The following is a 19,235-nucleotide window of genomic DNA, read 5'->3' as shown; positions in this document are numbered from 1 at the left end:
CGGAAATCTGAACAAACGTTAGAGATGTAAGACTGTGGATACAGCTCTTCTTAATTCAATTTGGTCCATGAATTCATGAGCGGTTCTTCTCTATACAAACGGCCATTCCCTATTTGGATACCCAAACAAATGTCCAGCATCTGATTGGACAACTTTTGAAAGAACGTATCTTTCTACGTTCACCACATGGCTGGCTCGTAGCAAGAATAAAACAAAGGAGAGGGTTGCTCTGAAGCATGACTTGCAGTAACTCAAACGCCACCGTGCGAAAAATCTAAACTTCGACAAAGGCTGTTCAATCCAACCATTTATGTTTGAAAACGCGCGTTTAATGAGTTGGTAGGAGGAACAGAAATGTCCACTCTTTACACCTGTCTACTACACCTACCGTCAAATGTCAAGCATGGCCGTCGTGCGTGACCGTGAAACCTACGCTTCTCCTCCTCCCGAGTTCTTTTATAAGAAAGCCTGGGGTGTCACTCATTACGAGACTTACCTCACGACCTCCCTCTGCCCTCGTCCCTTTTAAGTTTCTTGTAATCAGAAAGTTTTCGCTCCCCCAACTTACGCCATCCTCCCTCTGCACTCCATTATTTTCTTGTAAGGTTTTGGCCTAATTCAATTAGGCTATCATCGCCATCGCCACCATGATTCCTTCTTTAAAGGCCTCTACAAAATCAGCAGGCCTCATCGCTTGGCCTCCAAACATAAAAGCAAATACAAAAAATCAGACTCTAGTCTCACCAACCTCCACGCACTCCAATTTCAGAGGAACCAATAAGAAGAGGAGCAGGCAGTCATGGAAAAGGAATAGTACCTGTATCCGTTGTCACAGTACTCCTGAGAAACGAATGGGGCAACGATGTATGAACCGTCGCCAACTGCTCCTCGCATCCACATCATTGCCCCTCAAACCCCAGCAAATCATGGCGGCTATGCCTCCTCCTCCCGATTTCACCAATTATCATAAGCTCGCAAACGCTGTGCACGAAGCGGAAAAAATCAAGAATTCGCCACAAGGCAGCCCTGAAATTAATGACGTCTTCTGCTGGCTCAAATCTCCGAAGTCATTAAAGCCTCCAAACAGCAAGAGCCCCGATGAGCTTTCTGGCGTAGCCGCAGTCCCTCCTGCTCAACAACTTCTTCCTCAAATTAATGAAAAAGAAGTCGTTACAGCTCGCGTAAGAAGACCCGCTGCATTGAAGCGGACGAAGGACAAGGAAGAGCAGTTGGTGTTACAAGGAATAGAGGTAACAAATGATAAGCCCTTGTGCTTCCACGTGTATATCATGTTAGGGCAAGAAGATCAGGATAATGATGAAGAAGAAGAATTATACTTGGGCACATTTAGTCACATGCCTCCTCACCCAAAGCAGCAAAGGCGCCACAAAAGTAAACACGATTTTGAGCAGCAAAGAGCGAGGAGGTGTTGTTTGAGGTTGGGATTGAATGACATGTTAACCCATCGAGCAGACAGTGTGTAAAATTGGTTCCCGCATTCAAAGTTGATGACGATCCCATCAAAGTCGCAAGCATTTTCATAGACTCTTCCTAAATGCGGATATTCCTCATGCACATTTAACTCTGTATAGTCCTCCTGAATTTATTCAGAAATGCAGAATTTTACATTTTTTTCTCCAATTCCAAACATCTCAAATTTCAGCGCAATCTGTGTGCATTTTCACAGGCTATACGTAAATGCGGATGTTGGTCATACACATTGAACTCTGTATAACTCTCTTGAATTCAATAAATTGTGCAGGTTGTTATTGCAAATTCCAAACATTTTAATTTCCTCACAGGGTAATATGTACTTTTATAATAAGTTGGAGTTACTGTCTATTGAATCGTAACATATGAGACTGTAAATCTAATACCATCTATGAGGACTGGTATGGAAATACCTGTTCTTTTTGGAAAATGAAAACAAAAACCGAGGACTATTTTTTACTAATATTTGTTTCATGCTTTAAATTTATTTGAATATTTCATTTATTACTCTGAAAAAACAAATGTTAAGATTAGATTTTCATTCATTTTTAAAATGGAGAAATCAAATTTTACTTCTTTCATTCATTTATCAAAAATATATTAGTTTAATTAAAATAAATTAAAATAAATTATAATTATTATAGTCTCAAATTTATATTCTATTTATTCCCCTCATTTTAATAATATATTCTACACCTTTAATCATGAATTTTATATTAATATATTCTACACCTTTAATCTTGAATTTTGTTAGAAAAAATTTAGGGGTGGAGGAGAGGAGTCTAGCTCAAAATTGGTTGCAGCGAACTTAATTTCAGCTGCGGCAAGGAAATTGCAACTACACAGAGGCTTAATAAAACATAGAACTCATTCACTGCAAAATAGAGTAAAAAAAAAATCGCAACTATAAACACAGAACTCATCCCAACATAACATACTCTTGATTATAATATAAAACATAGGAAGCAACTACAAAGAGGCTTAATAAAACACAGAACTCATCCCAGCATAACATACTCTTGATTATAATATAAAACATAGGAAGCAAATACACAGAGGCTTAATAAAACACAGAACTCATTCACTGCAAAATAGAGTAAAACAGAAAATCGCAACTACAAACACAGAACTCATCCTGACATAGCATACTCTTGATTATAATATAAAACATAGGAAAATACATTCCCGTGATTATAATATAAAAAATAGGAAAATACATTCGTGTGATAAATGGACACTGCAACTCCAAGTGAAAAAGACTTGTTGTGATTTACGCATCACTCGGTTGTGGAGTAAATGTATGTAAAACTCCGCAATTCTGGTTTTCACACACCCACCAATATTTCGTCAACCATTTTGACATTAATACATGACAGAGAAAATAATTAATATGCAACATGGACGATTTTACATAGTAAATGGTTTTTTGAACTTGTCAGTGTTATAGAGTGTGGGCAACACTTGTGGAGTAAATGTTTGCCCATATATATTGACCAAAATTTATTAAATGCCTTAAACTCTCTATTGTGTTGCACAATGGCCAATGTTGTACTTCTGCTTTGACTTTAGTCCTTCCGCTTGCAAACCAAATTGCAACCATGCAATAGTTGATCGAACAAGCATGGTGTTTGTGAGTGTGTTTAAGGTGGTGGTTGGGATTAATATTTCCAACACTCCCCCTTAATCACAACTGCTGCCATTGACATTTCCCGAACAATATCTGAGATAAACAAAACTTTCACGTGCTAACAGCTTTGTGAAAATATCAACAATTTGTTCCTGTGACCTACAGTGCTGCAACACAATTTTACATTGTTAACCAACTCTCTGATAAAATGATATTTAGCATCAATATGCTTGGTCCTCTTGTGAAAAACAAAATTCTTTGACAATGCAATTACGGATGTGTTGTCGCAGAAAATAGCTTTCGTTCCCTCTTAGTCGTGGTGAAGATCCCTCAAAATCCTTTTCATCCAAACTACTTGACACGATGTTACTGTTGCGGCGACATATTCAACTTCTGCTGTTGACATTGACATTATTGGCTACTTCTTGGAAGCCCATGAAAAGGCTCTGGAGCCCAAATGAAAAAAATATTCTGACGTGCTCTTTCTATCATCGACACTTCCTGCCCAATCACTGTTAGTGTAACCAACCAGCCTAAAATCATCTATTGTCGTATACAAAGCACCAAACTATTTTGTCCCATTGACATACCTTAGAATTATTTTTTTTGCTTGCCAATGTGTCTCCTTGGGTGTCTCCATGAACCTCAACACCAAACTCACTGTATACATTATATCCGGCCTAGTGGCGGTCAAATACATCAACCTGCCTATCATACTTTTGAATAATGTTGGATTGAAATTGTTGTTGCAATCTCCTTTGCTCAACTTCAAGCCCATGACATTTGGAGTTGGTGTAGGCTTATTGTTCTGCATCTTAAACCTCTCCAAAATGTATGCCACATACTTTGCTTGAGAGATAAAAATTCCATTTTCTATTTGCTTAACTTCTATGCCCAAAAAATATCTTAACAACCCTTAGTCAGTCATTTCAAATTCATTCTTCATGAATTCTTTTAAATTAGCGATGAGGAAATCATCACTACCTCTAAAAAATAAATTATCTACATCTAAGACGACAATAAGAATATTACCATCGCTCTCTTTGATATAAAGGGTAGGCTCTCTGTCACATTTGTCGAAACCATTGTCCAACAAGTAGACATCTATCCTGTTGTACCATGCACATGGTGCTTGCTTCAGCCCATAAAGAGCTTTCCTCAATCGATACACTTTGTCTTCTTGGCGTTCTAGCTCAAAACCAGGTGGTTGCGCAACATACACTTCCTCTTTCAACACTCCATTTAAGAACGTTGATTTTACATCCATTTGATACACCTTCCGTTTATGTTATGGGGTAATGGCCACAACTGTACGCACTGTCTCCATCCTCATGACTGGAATGAACATCTTTGCATAATCTCTTCCATGCTGCTGCTTTTATCCTTTGACAACTAGCCTTGCTTTGTGCCTTTCAATCTTACTGTCGACATTGTTCATGGTCTTATAGACCCACTTCACTCCAATGACTTGTTTTCCTTGTGGAAGGTTCACTAACTCCCATGTGTCATTCTTTTCTATTGCTTCTATTTCTTCCTTCATTGTTGCAACCCATTTTTCTTCTTTGATTTCATCTTCAAAATGGATTGGGTCATCTACATGACAAAACAAAACAAATAATGGATTCAAACAAGTGCTGCTATCAACCTCATCCTGCTCATAAATCTCATTTAAATTTCTGAATTTTGGTCTTCTTATGTTTGCTGAAGATGGGCTTGACATATCACTTGGTGTTGTGCTTTACGGCATGCTTGGAGAATAACTTGCTTGACTGTGTGATGTTGTCTTATTATTTGTTGATGGTGTTGTTTGTTTCTTGCTTTGTTGCGGTTGAATAGGTGTAGAGGGAGTCACTGTTGAGGAATTACTTGTTGTTGTCAATTCTTCTTTGTCCTCATGTGGTATACATGCTTTCACATTGAATGTCTTCTCTAAACTTCTATCCCATGCTTCCTCTTATATGAACTGCACATCTCTGCTGATTATGACCATCTTGGTTAATGGATTGTAGAGTTTGTATGCCTTGGATTCATCACTGTATCAAACAAGTATGCATTTCTCTCCCTTGCTGTCCAATTTCTTCCTCAACTCATCTGAGACATGTGCATATGCCACACATCCAAAAACTCTCACGTGAGTGACTCTTCAGGAACTAAGTTCTGGACACTTTTGGTTGGACATCCATTCAAGATATATGCTGCATAAGCTACAACTCTAGTCGAATAATCATTTGGCAAATTCTTTGCCTCCAACATACTGCTTGCCATTTCCATAATGGTCCTATTCTTCCTTTCGGCCACACCATTTTGTTGAGGTGTATATCTTGTTGTAAATTGCTTGTGAATTCCATGTTCATTACAAAAACGTAGGAAATCATTTGAGATGTATTTTCCACCTATTTCAGTGCTAAGGACTTTGATGTAGTGTCCACTTTTCTTCTCAACAAGAGTTTTGTAGTGGTGAAAGCGCTCAAACACTTCACTTTTCTGTTTGAGGAGATAGACCCATGTGTTAGTGTTAGTCTTTGAAACTTTACACCAGTGATCAAATATGCTCTTACAAAGTGGTATTAGGGTGTCGAAGTCAAATTTTGTCATTTCAGAGAGTCTTCAAATAAAATTTGGTCACTAGGTATTAGTTTTAGGGTTTGTTTTCACTCTTTCCAAAGTTTTCCAAGTGTCAGTCCATGTCACCATTTAGCTGAGTGTACCATCATTCAGAGAGTTTTCATCATCATTTTAGGTTCCCATGGATCATTTTACTCCTTGTTCGTGCTTTAGGTGTACTTAGGTAAGGCTCATTTCCCTCTCCTAGGGTTTTGAAGGTAATTTCTCTTGGATGGTCAAATCATTAACAAAACTTGTATCCTGATGTTCATACACCTTCCCCTATCCTCAATCTACCTTATTAAACACTTCCCATCACTGATATCCCTCAAATTCATCATTTTCCTACAAACCCTAGCTTCTTGCTACAATTTGACAATTTCCTAGGCTATCCATGTGTTTCTCAATTTTGGACCCCTTCCCCTCACTAAATCTTTGAAATTCCACTTTCCCCTATTTCCTAATATCTCTCCCTACTTCCCAAAACTTTCTCAAGAATTTATAAGCCCCTTATCCCCTTCATTTCACTTCATTTCAACAAATCCCCCGTTCCACACATTGGGATAGGTTTTACTCAAATGATGTTTCTGAGCAAGAAAACATTAATTTGGAAACAGTGAGAGAGGTTTTTGTCCCAAATATACCAAGGAATAAAAAAATCCTTCACGTTTTACACAGGTGTCATGGTTTTAGAGAAATGTCAAAAATATAGTTGCCTCAGGAGAATTGCTGCACCTATGGAGTGACCATAGGAAAATCACGATTTCTCCTAGCTTGGATGGCCGCATGACTTGCTTGATAAGTGAAATGATAACAAGACACAAAGAGATTTCCAATGAGATATCATGAGCTCAATTTGGAGTTGAGGAAGACCTTCAAAAGTTGACTGCAACAACACTTTGCATTTAGGGAGCCTCATTTTGCACATTTTGACCAGTCCTGGGAGATTGAAGTTTTGGCATGGAAAATAAACTCCAAATTGAAGAATTCAAGATGTTTTGGAAATTAGACTCAATAATATTTCCAATGAGCTATCTGGAACCCAATTTGGACACCAGGAAGGCCTCCAAAATCGGTCTTCAAAAGGGTGTTGCGCATCAAATTTTGCAACACAGGAAATTTCAGCTGATGAGTAGCGCCACTGGCACTATGCATTGAGTGGATCAGTATTTTCCAAAATGGCTTGCATTTTTGGATTCCTCATGGAAAAAAAATGAAACCTAGAAAGTTTCATAAAATTTGGAGGAGATATGGGTCACCTATGGGGCAAAAAACACCTAGAAAATGCCCTCTCTGCCACTTTTTGGACCCACAGGAACCAGTCTTGGGAGAAATTATTTTTGGAGGGACAAATCAACTGCAAATCCAAAAATTCAAAGTTTTCCAGAAACTAGACAGGCAGATCTTTCCAACAATCTATCTTGGGCCTAATTTGGTGAAGTGTAAGGCCTCCAAAAGTAGACTTGAAGTGGCACTGTGCATCAGGCTCAGGGCGTTGCACATGAGGCAAACTTTTGCCAATTTTACCTAAAACTCATAATTTTGCCTAGTTTGACTATTAGTTGACTTTTTATCTTCTCTTTGGTAAATTTGTGGCGGTAAATAATGTAATTTGATGTAAATATGATGAAAAATGACTTGAGGGGGTAGATACATCAGTTAGAGGTGGTTTGAGGTTGAATGAATCAGTTTCCATAATTCTAGAGGTAAGTTGTTCTACTGCCTATTTTCTACTTCCTAGTTTAGATGTTGTTGAAACAGCTCCTTGACTCATAAATTCGACCCCTGATGGCTAGCATAGGTGGTTTGATACCTATATTATGTACTTTCTTAGCCATTTGTAAAGGTTGGACTCTTGTGGATTCTTTGAGCTTCATTGTAAATCATTTCTGCAATTTGGCAAGGAAATGAACCAGGGTTTTGCATCATTTTGTGGGATTCTTGTGGTAATGTGTCTTGGCATTGTTTCTTCCTCTTTTATTTAGTTTCTCCTATGTGTATATGTTCCAGCATCTACTTCTTTCCTCATAACTAAATGAATCAAGATATATAGTGGAATCCATTGATATTCAGTGCTTTGCTTTGAGGATACATTTAGTTTTTAATGTTTTATGTTGTTTGAAGAGGACTTGTGAACCTTGCATGACCTCTCCAACTCCTCACTAGTCTTAGACTTACCATCATATCCAATTCAAAGTTCCAAAACACTTTCCTACCTCGCCCCACAGAAATTCCTGCAAATTTAAGTTGATTTTTCGGACCCAAATTTTCCTTCTGCAGTTGATCCAACAACCACCATCAAAATCAAACAAAATCCTTTGACCTAATATACCTAGCCTAAAATCATCATTTCATTTTAGTCATCTCAAGCCCTAGTTGCATATATTTTAAATGGGATTGACAAGGAGAAAGCCCTCTCCCGACTTGGTAGGGATAGCTACCAGGTTAAGCATTATTTGATGTTACCCTAAACCTACCTTCTTTCAACCTGAGGTAGATTTAGGCACTAACACCATGTATTCCTTGTGTACTCATCTATGAAGGTCAATAAATAATGGCTGCCACCAATTGATGGTGTCTGCATTGGTCCACATAAATCTGAGTGGACAATCTCCAATGGTGCCTTTTCCCTTACTGACTTTCTTGTTGGAAATGTCTCTCTATGTTGTTTTCCCAAGATACATTTTTCACATAGGCTGTTCGGTTTTTCTATGAGTGGTAATCCCTTCACCATGCCTTTCCTATGTAGCAAATTCAAACATCCAAAGTTGAGATGTCCAAATCTCAAATGCCATAACCAATTTTCATCTTTGACCTCTATTTGAAAGTTTACTTGTGTGACAATTGCATCTTTTCTTCCATCCTCTTGTGAGTTCATTGATAGTTGTGCTTGTCCACCTTCTTCTTTCAAATATGATCTTATCTTTAGGGGAAACATTCTATTATTTTTCATCTGAACCTTTGCAATCATCTGTCTACTTGGAGGCCTATCCAAAATTGTGCACACATCATTTTTGAAGAAGGCATTGTAGCCCATTTGCATGAGATGTCCAATGCTTATGAGGTTATGCTTCAGACTGGGGACAAAGTAAACATCTGAGATGTACTTCTTCTCCCACTATTGGGTGTGGAGCTTGATTATCTTCTGTATTCAAAGGTTTCAGCCGGATGTATACCCTAGGAAGATTGTACACCCCTCCACGGGGGGCTAATTCCCCCTGGTTGAGGGGTCCGGGGGCAGCACCCCTGGAGCTAAAAAAACTAGATGTAAAATTGCCTTGTAAAAGTCTAGTAATTTCTAGTCAATCTGGGCCGTTCATTAGGCAGATGATATGACGGTAGAAGTTATATTTAGTTTAGGCTCTTTTACCCTAGAAGGCAACCCCTTTCTATATATGATTGAATTGTATTGCGTATGTGCATATCAGTATTTTGAGTGAGGAAGAGAGAGGAGATTGAGAGTGAAGAGGGTGTTACAGCAGATTTGTTGTAGGTTGTATCTCTTCAGTTTGCTGAATAATATAAAAAAGAAGGATTGGTTGTTTCTCCGTGGACGTAGCCCAAACTGGGTGAACCACGTATATCTGTGTCTCTCTTGTTTTATGCATTTTCTGTGTTTATATTTCTGAAATATTTTATTTGTTCCATTGCTCTGTAATATATAATTTTCTGGCAACTGGTATCAGAGCCAGAGGTCTATTTGGTTAATAAACTCGCAGGAGAGAAGGATTCCTGGTTCGAGTGGGAGTAATGGCGGAAGATGGTAGGTTTAGGATCGAAAAATTTAACGGCCAAAACTACTAGTTGTGGAGATGCAGATGGAAGATTATCTGTATCAGAGAGATCTGTACCTACCATTGAGCGGACAGACAAAGAAGCCGATGAGTATGATAGACATGGAATGGAATATTCTCGATAGAAAGGCACTTAGAACAATATGGCTATGTCTAGCGGTGTCGATAGTGTTTAATATCTCAAAGGAAATGACAACAGAGGGTTTAATGTCGACCTTGGCCAAACTATATGAAAAACCCTCAGCCTCAAATAAGGTATTTCTTATGAAGCGTTTATTTAATATGAAGATGTTAGAAGGTGGACCTATTACTGATCATTTAAATGATTTTAATATAGTTACAAGTCAGTTAAGTTCTATAGGGGTAACTTTTGATGATGAAGTTAGGGCTCTGTTATTTCTGTGCTCATTGCCAGAAAGTTGGAATGGTTTAGTTATGGCCATTAGTAACTCTGTCTCTGGATCTAGTACTTTAAAGTTTGATGATGTTGTCGGTGCAATCCTTAGCAAGGAAATGCGACGGAAAAGCTCCGGTGAGACATCAGGTAATGCTTTGACTGTAGAGACTAGGGGAAGAAAAATGGAAAGAGGAAAGAACCTAGGATATCGCAGTAAGTCAAGAAAAGGTAGATCCAAGTCCAGATCGGGGATAGTGTGCTGGAAATGTGGGAAGAAAGGATACCGAAAGAAAGACTACAAGTCTCAAAAGGGAAAAGAAGGAGACGCGCAGCAAGAAACTAATCATGAAGTGAATGTAAGAGGGGATGTATTGCAAGATGATTTGATTCTTTCATTACAAAATATTATTGATGCCTAGGTGGTAGATTCAGGGGCCTCATTGCATGCCACACCTGATAAGAAACATTTTCATGATTATGTTCAAGGAGATTTTGGACAGGTTTGATTGGGTGATGATAAGCCCTGTAAAATCGTTGGAATGGGTACAATTTTCATAAAATAGCAGAATGGAAATCAATGGCTATTGAAGGAGGTAAGGCATGTTCTAGATCTGAAGAAAAACCTGATTTCAACAGGGCAGTTGGGAGGTGAAGGTTGTGTAACTACTTTCACAGGTAAAACCTGGAAGGTCACTAAAGGATCCCTGGTGATAGCGAAAGGAGGAAATGTTGGTACATTGTATTTATGCAATGGTATTTCTGATTCTGTTAATTCTTTAACCTATATTGGAGAAGATAAGACATTTTGGCATCACAGGCTCGGGCACATGAGTGAGAAGGGGATGCAGATTCTTCACTCAAGAAATTTGTTGCGAGGTTTGAAAATGAAACAGGAAAAAGATTGAAGTGTCTCAGATCAGACAATGGAGGTGAATATTGCATCAAAGAGTTTGACAGGTATTGTTTAGAGAATGGAATTCATAGAGAGAGGACAGTTACAGGAACACCACAAGAAAATGGCGTGTCAGAAAGGCTGAATAGGACAATCATGGAGTATGCAAGGTACATGAGATTGCATGCAGGATTGCCTTTACAATTTTGGGTAGATGCTATAGATACTGTTGTTTATCTAATAAATAGAGGGCCTTCGAGTTCTTTGGATGGTGGTATTCTAGAGGAGGCATGAACAGGTAAAAAGGTAAAAGAATTTTAGTTATGAAACCTTTGTCCACATTAATAAAGAAAATAGAACAAAGCTTGAGGCAAAATCAAAGAAATGTACCTTTATTGGATATGGTGTTAATGATTTTGGTTATCACTTTTATGATTATGAAAAACACAAAATCATTAGGAGCAGAGATTTCATATTCAATGAAAAGGTTTTGTATAAGGATCAACTGCAGGAAAAGAAACAGGAAAAAGAAAATAGAGAATACACAGTTCTTGATGAGATCACAGAAAAAGTGATGGTGCCTGAAAATCATAATGATCAACAACCAGAACAACAACCACAACAGCAACAAGCACTTCAAACACTTGAAAGTGGTGTTAGAAGATCTACCAGGATGAGTAGCCCCCCTGAATGATACTCTCCTTCATTATATTATGTATTGTTGACTGATTCTAGTGAACCAGAATGTTATGAAGAAGCAATGCAGGTAGAAACCAGGAAGAAGTGGGAGAAAGCCATGAAAGAAGAGATGGAATCCTTAGAACATAACCAGAATTGGGACTTAGTCAGGTTGCCTGCAGGTAAAACAATATTGTAGAATAAATGGGTTTACAAGTTGAAGGAAGAAGATGGAGGTAGAAAAAGGTATAAAGCTAGACTTGTGGTGAAAGGGTTTGCACAGAAAAAAGGTATAGACTTTGATGAGATATTTTCTCTTGTTGTGAAAATTACTTCAATCAGAACTATTCTAAGTCTAGTAGCAGCTGAAGATTTGCATTTAAGCAATTAGATGTAAAGACAACCTTTCTCCATGGGGATTTGGAGGAAGAGATATATATGCAGTAGCCACAAGGATATGAGGTAAAAGGGAAGGAGAAACTAGTGTGCAGGTTGAAGAAGAGCTTGTATGGCTTCAAACATGCTCCAAGGCAGTGGTATCTACAATTTGACAGGTGTATGTCTGAACAAGGTTATACTAGGTGTCACTTTGATCATTGTGTTTATCTCAAAAGGCAAAATGATGGAAGCTATATTATATTGTTATTGTATGTAGATGACATGCTTGTTGCAAGTTCTAACATGCAGGAAATAAATGTTCTCAAAAGGAAAATGGCAAACTCATTTGCAATGAAGGATTTGGGTGTTGCAAAACAAATCCTTGGTATGAGAATAACTAGAGACAGGAAGAATCACAAATTAACATTGTCTTAAAGTGAGTACATAGAAAAGGTGTTGAAAAGGTTTAATATGTAGAATGCAAAACCATCTAATATACCTTTGGCTAGCCATTTCAAATTAAGTAAGGAGGCATGTCCCAAGACTCAAGAAGAAATGACTCATATGTCTAAAGTTCCATATGCATCAGTAGTTGGAAGCTTAATGTATGCAATGGTATGCACAAGGCCTGATATTGCACATGCAGTGGGAGTTGTAAGCAGGTACATGAACAATCCAGGAAAAGAACATTGGATGGCAGTGAAGTGGATTCTCAGGTATTTGAGAGGTACCGTAAATCAAGAATTATGCTTTGGTGGTTAAAACATTGCTCTACAAGGATATGTTGATGCAGATATGGCATGTGATAGAGATAACAGGAGGTGCACTACAGGATATGTGTTTACTATAGGTGGAACAACTGTTAGTTGGATCTCAAAACTGCAAAGTGTTGTTGCACTCTCAACAACAGAAGAAGAGTATGTTGCTGCTACAGAGGCTAGTAAAGAAATGATTTGGTTACAAAGGTTTTTGGATGAATTGGGTAGTTTATACAGTGACAGCCAGAGCGCCATACATATTGCAAAGAAATCTACATTTCATTCCAAGACTAAGCATGTATAGCTCAAGTACAATTTCATATGGTCAACATTGGAAGATGGACAGTTGAAGCTGGAAAAGATACACACTAGCCAGAATATTGCAGATATGTTAACAAAAGTTGTAACCAGGGATAAACTGAGAATCTTCTCAGTTTCAATTGGTCTTCAAGTATGATGAAGAAGATGAGAAATAGCCAGGTCCAAAGTGGAGTCATTGTATAGCAAATAAAGCAATGGTGGAGTTGCTATAATCAGTCTCCATGATCCGGATTTAAACAGGAACGCAACAAATTACAGAGATAACCATATACACAAAGATGCAGCGGAAATAATACTTCATTTCATTAATGAAAAATACTGAAATATGCTTACAACCAGAAATGGAAATAAACCAGCTAGGGCGATGGTAGCTTATCTCTGAGAAGAGATGTGATGGCTACATGCCTCTGAACTGTGTTACAATGAGGCTCGAAGGCCTATTTATTGTTGAGAAACAATGAAAAACCCTTAACATTCCAAAACCTAACCCTAGGAGATGAAACGCCAAACTGTGGGCCCCGTTTGGGGGTAAATTGGTACATCAACTTCCCGGGGTCGTAACTTTGGCATATGATCTCCGTTTGACGCGTACAATAGCTCGTTAGAAAGATCTATCCGAGTACTACCACTTTGGGAGGCAACATGGGTCCATGGACCCATGTTGCCCCAGATTCCAAAAAAAACGTCGTTTAGGGCCTCAAAACGGCTCCAGAAGTTCAGGACCCGAAAAACTTCTAAAAATAGTAAACTGTGCTACAATTAAGGAAACTGAAAATGCTGAGAAAGACAATGGTGGGGGTCTAGGTGGACTTGGCAGGTGGCCACCAATATCCACCTGGATCATTCCTCCCCCCTTAGGAAGCAATGGTCCCCATTGCGTTGAGCTCCTCCATGAGATGAGGAAACTTCTGCTGAACTTGTTCCCTGGTGAGCCACTTGCCCTGCTGAAGGAGTTGGCCTGCTTAGACAACTCGATACAGTTGGATATTCTGTTGGCGAGTGTTCTTGATCTGTGTGTCCATGATCCGATCAGTTGCAGCTTGTTCCATGCAATCTGGATTTAATTCTGTGGGTTTGAGCTGTTCTGCAATGTCGGATGTGTCTAGCAATGGTGGAAAGTATGGCCGAAGGTGATCCACATTGAACACTGGGTGCAGGCCAAGGAATGGGGGAATGTTGAGCTCAAATGCATTGTCTCCCATAGCCTTAGTAATGGTGTAAGGACCATATCGGAGTGGTCTCAATTTCCGATAGGCTCCAGTAAGGCGTTCCTTTTGCAAATGCAACCAGACTTTGTCGCCCACCTGAAACTTGTGTGGCACCCGGTGTTGATCATGTCGCTGCTTGTACTTGGCATTTGATTTCTCAAGAATGTCATGGACCTGCTGGCGAATATGTTGGATGCGCTCAATGAAGATGGTGGCCTTATCTGTTTCAGACTGGACATGAGCTGAATTCATGTGAGTAGCTGCAAGGGGCATGGCCACATCAATGGGGCATAGTGGCTGGAATCCCAAACCCACCTGAAAAGGGCTATGGCCAGTGGAGCTGTGAAGAGCTCGGTTGTAGCTATGCTGAACATAGGGGAGGCTCTCGTCCCATGTGCGTGGATGCTTTGAGTTATACATGCGCAGAATGTGCACAATCATCCTGTTGACAACCTCTGTCTGGCCATCAGTTTGAGGATGGAAGGCTGTGGACTTCGTGAGTTTGGTGTCCAGGATTGACCAGAGACTGGACCAAAATGTGCTGAGAAACCGACTGTCCCGATCTGAGATGATAGACTGTGGGATCCCAAAGTGCACCCACACTCGTTCAAAGAAGAGTTTAGCAGTGGCTTCTACTGTGATATTCTTCTTGCAGGCCATCATAATGGCCATCTTCGAGAACCTGTCGACGACCACAAAAACACAGTCATTTCCATGCTTAGTGGAAGGAAGGCCTGACATGTAATCCATGGAGATGGATTCCCAAGGTCGACTAGGGGTAGGCGACGAGGTATAGAGGCCGTGCTTCTTAATGGTCGGTTTGGCAATGGCATAGGCAGTACATGATCGGATGTACTTCCCAACATCCTGTCGAAGATTCGGCCAATAGAAATAATTTTGCAGTACTGCCACTGTTTTCTCGACCCCGAAATGCCCAGCAGCATGACTATAGTGTGCTTCCCAAATCATCTTGGCACGCTCGCTTGAAGGAACACAAAGGTGACCGAGGTGGCATAATAGGGCGTCCTGGAGGTGAAAATCTGCAACATGCCGACCCTCCAAGAGTGTCTGATATGTGTGGCCGAATTCTGGGTCGCTTTTGTAGAGAAGTGGCCAATCAGAAGTCTCGTGCCCACAAGAGTTGAGCACGGTGGTTAGCACCATGATCGGTGGCCGACTGAGGCAATCTGCAACATTATTGGTGCTGCCCTTTTTATACTTGATATTCAAGTGAAACTGTTGCAGGTATGTAGACCACTTCTGATGGCGATCATTCTGCAATTTCCCTTGGGTCTGTATGAACTGCAGAGGTCGGTGGCCTGTGTGGATGACTGTTTCCTTCCCCAAAATGTAATGCTTCCATTGTCGACAGGCCTGTACAATGGAATACATCTCTTTATCATAAGTGGGGTACTTCCGGACTGTGTCTGAAAGTGTTTCACTGTGATATGCCACTGGATGTCCATGTTGAGTAAGGACTGCCCCAATAGCATAGTCAGAGGCATCTGTCTCGACCTCAAATGGTTGTTGTAAATCTGGTAACGCGAGCACTGGTGCTGTGCAGAGGCGATCCTTCAACTCCCTGAATGCCTTCTGTTGAGATTCAAACCAAAAGAATTTTGCTTTCACCCCGCCCTTGGTGACTTGACATAAGGGCCAAGAAATATGAGAAAACCCCAACACAAACCTGCGGTAGAAGTTGGCAAGACCTAGAAAGCTGTGGAGCTCTGTTAGAGTGGTTGGAGAGGGCCAATCCCGAATGACTTGGATCTTGGCTGGATCGACATCCAACCCCTGTTCATCAATGATGTATCCCAGATACTGAACCTGGGTCATGCCAAAAGTGCATTTCTCCAAATTGGCACATAGCTTGTGTTGCCGCAGTGTTTGGAGAACCTGTCGGATGTGGTGGAGGTGCTCTTCCCAACTCTGGCTGAAGATTAGAATGTCATCCAAGTATACTACTACAAAGGAGTTGGTGAATGGCTGCAAGATGTCATCCATTAGCCTCATAAAGGTTCTAGGAGCATTCGTCAATCCGAAAGGCATGACCAACCATTCGAAGAGGCCCTCCTTGGATTTGAAGGCAGTCTTCCACACATCGGAGGGTTCGATTGGTACCTGGTGATATCCTGACTTCAGATCGATCTTGCTGAAATATTTTGCCCCCTTTAGTTGGTCTAGGAGGTCATCAATCCGCGGGATCGGGTACCTATTACGGACAATGATCTTGTTCAGCGCCCGATAGTCAATACAGAGTCTCCACGTCCCATCCTTCTTCTGTACCAACACGATCGGGCTCCCACAGGGCGATGAACTCGGACGGATGTGACCTTTCTGCAGGAGCTCCTGAATCTGCCTATTGATTTCATTGTTCTCCAGAACGGAGCGCCGATAAATTGGTCCATTGGGTAGCGGCACACCTGGGGTCAGATCGATGGAGTGTTTGACTTGACAGTGCAGAGGAACCCCTGCCGGGGAGGTGAAGATGTCCTCGTACTCCTCCACAACCTTGTCCATCTGTAGTTGTTGTGCAGAGGGACCCCGTTTGGAGGCCGCGGCCACTGTCTTCTTCTTTCCTTGAGGGCGTATCATCAAGAAAACAAATTTCCTGGTTTTGGAAATGATCTTACTGCATTGTTTTGCAGTAATCAAAGAGATGGTGGCAGGTGGTGCTACCTCTGGTATCCTGAACAACTTATTTCCCAATGTAACAATAACAGCACGAGGCCTTGATTCATACATAGCATGTCGCTTCCACAAGTATGGTTGTGCTAGTAATACATCACAAACTTCAAGGGGAGCAATGTCACACAGTACCTCATCCGTGAAGGGCTTGATGTTGTATGGAAGGCGACACTGCTGGCTCACGCGAAGATCTCGTCCTTGGTGAAGCCACCCAATGGTGTATGGTTGTGGATGTGCTGTGGTCGGTAAGCCCAACCGCTTCACGACCTTTGTCGAAATGAGGTTCTTTTGATTCCCGCTATCAACAATGAACTATATTGGGGAGCCCTTTACCCACATCTAGGAGTGGAAGAGACGCTCCTCCTCCTCTGGATCTTCGGGTTCATTTTTCTGGATCTTTGCGGTAGAAATAGTGGCGCTGGGATCTGCATCAATGATCTGCTTCCCTTTTTCATACCCATTATCGGGTTTTGACTCAGAGTCGGAACATGCATCTGATTCTGAAACCTTTAGCTCAGCCACCAGTGACTGCTTGGCCCGACACTCACTTGTGTTGTGAGTGGAGCTCTTATGGAACTCACACCATTTTCCAGTGTCCTTCCTCAGCTTCGCGGCGCTGTTCTTTGCTTGTAGCTTCGGCTGGTTGTCTTGGGCTGTCCCGCCTTGGCTTTGTCCTTTGTTCTGTGGTTTAGGGGCACCTTTCCCCTGCTTTGGATTCGCAGACCCAAAGTCTCGCTTCTTTTGTTTAAACTTCTGCTCGACCTTGACGGCATATCGGTATGCTGCGCCGAGCGAGGGGATGTTTAGGAATTGTATTTCTTCCTGGATGTACTTGTGCAGGCAGCCACGGTATTTGAGTATCAAATGTTGCTCCGAATCCTTGATACCCAACTTTGTGCGAAGGGTATGGAAGAGATTGGTGAACTCCGGAACGTCTTGGTCCCTTCCCTGCCGCAGCGTGGTCCACTTTATGTATTCATCCTCATAGCTTCCGACAGGGTAGTACTGCTCCTTGATGGCATCCCGGAACGAATCCCAGGTGGGTGCGGCTGAAAATAGTGAGCCAGTACTTTCATCCTTCTGCTCGCAGTAGGTTTCCCACCAGTCCTTGACGTGGGGGGCTGCTTTGAGAAGAGCAAAAACAATCTTTTCCCGACTCGAAAATTCATGAACAGAAAAATAACCCTCTAGCAGATTTAACCATTTATCTACGGCATCTGCGTCTATCTGACCCTCGAATATGGGGATTTCAAAATTAACTTGTACCTTAAAGGGTGTGGCGTTTCCAGAGTAGCTGCTGGAAGCCGATGCGTTGCTTCTGGGTAGCCGTTGAAGGATCTGGGCAAAGCTGTCCATCATCGCATTCCATTGTCGCTCGAGGGCTTCTTCGAGCAAGATTTTGATGGGATCTCCTGCCCCCTCATCTTTCTTCTCGTCCGCCATGGGAGGCCGTCGGGATTTGCGAGGCTGGTCTTGCAAAGGTTCAACCAATTCAAGCCCTAACTCCTTATATCCCGACCTTGTTGGGGACATGCAAAGAAAAACAGAGAAAAAGCAGACCGCTCTGATACCACTGATCCGGATTTAAACAGGAACACAACAAATTACAGAGATAACCATATACACAAAGATGCAGCGGAAATAATACTTCATTTCATTAATGAAAAATACTGAAATATGCTTACAACCAGAAATGGAAATAAACCAGCTAGGGCGATGGTAGCTTATCTCTGAGAAGAGATGTGATGGCTACATGCCTCTGAACTGTGTTACAATGAGGCTCGAAGGCCTATTTATTGTTGAGAAACAATGAAAAACCCTTAACATTCCAAAACCTAACCCTAGGAGATGAAACGCCAAACTGTGGGCCCCGTTTGGGGGTAAATTGGTACATCAACTTCCCGGGGTCGTAACTTTGGCATATGATCTCCGTTTGACGCGTACAATAGCTCGTTAGAAAGATCTATCTGAGTACTACCACTTTGGGAGGCAACATGGGTCCACGGACCCATGTTGCCCCAGATTCCAAAAAAAACGTCGTTTAGGGCCTCAAAACGGCTCCGGAAGTTCAGGACTCGAAAAACTGCTAAAAATAGTAAACTGTGCTACAATTAAGGAAACTGAAAATGCTGAGAAAGACAATGGTGGGGGTCCAGGTGGACTTGGCAGGTGGCCACCAATATCCACCTGGATCACTCCAAGTGGGAGATTGTTGGGTGTGGAGCCTGATTATCTTTTGTATTCAAAGGTTTCAGCTAGATGTATACCCTAGGAAGATTGTAAACCCCTCCATGCGGGGGGGACTTGTCCCCCCCACAGGGTTCTAGGGGCCAACGGTCCCTCGGTGAGGGTTTGGGGGCAGTGCACCCGGAGCTAAAAAAATAGATGCAAAATTTCCT

At 41.2% G+C, this 19,235-nt stretch overlaps 1 pseudogene; it reads left to right on the top strand.

Moving 5' to 3' along the window:
• The first annotated feature begins 926 nt into the window (after positions 1-926).
• Positions 927-19,235, top strand: part of LOC149199021 (maltose excess protein 1-like, chloroplastic pseudogene) — a 59,999-nt pseudogene continuing 41,690 nt past the window's right edge.

The sequence above is a fragment of the Pinus tabuliformis genome, chromosome 2_1 (genome assembly GCF_031772625.1).
Source record: "Pinus tabuliformis cultivar Carrire ecotype Pingquan chromosome 2_1, CPIR1, whole genome shotgun sequence".
Taxonomy (NCBI): Eukaryota; Viridiplantae; Streptophyta; class Pinopsida; order Pinales; family Pinaceae; genus Pinus; species Pinus tabuliformis.
This window is presented reverse-complemented; position numbering and strand designations above follow the sequence as displayed.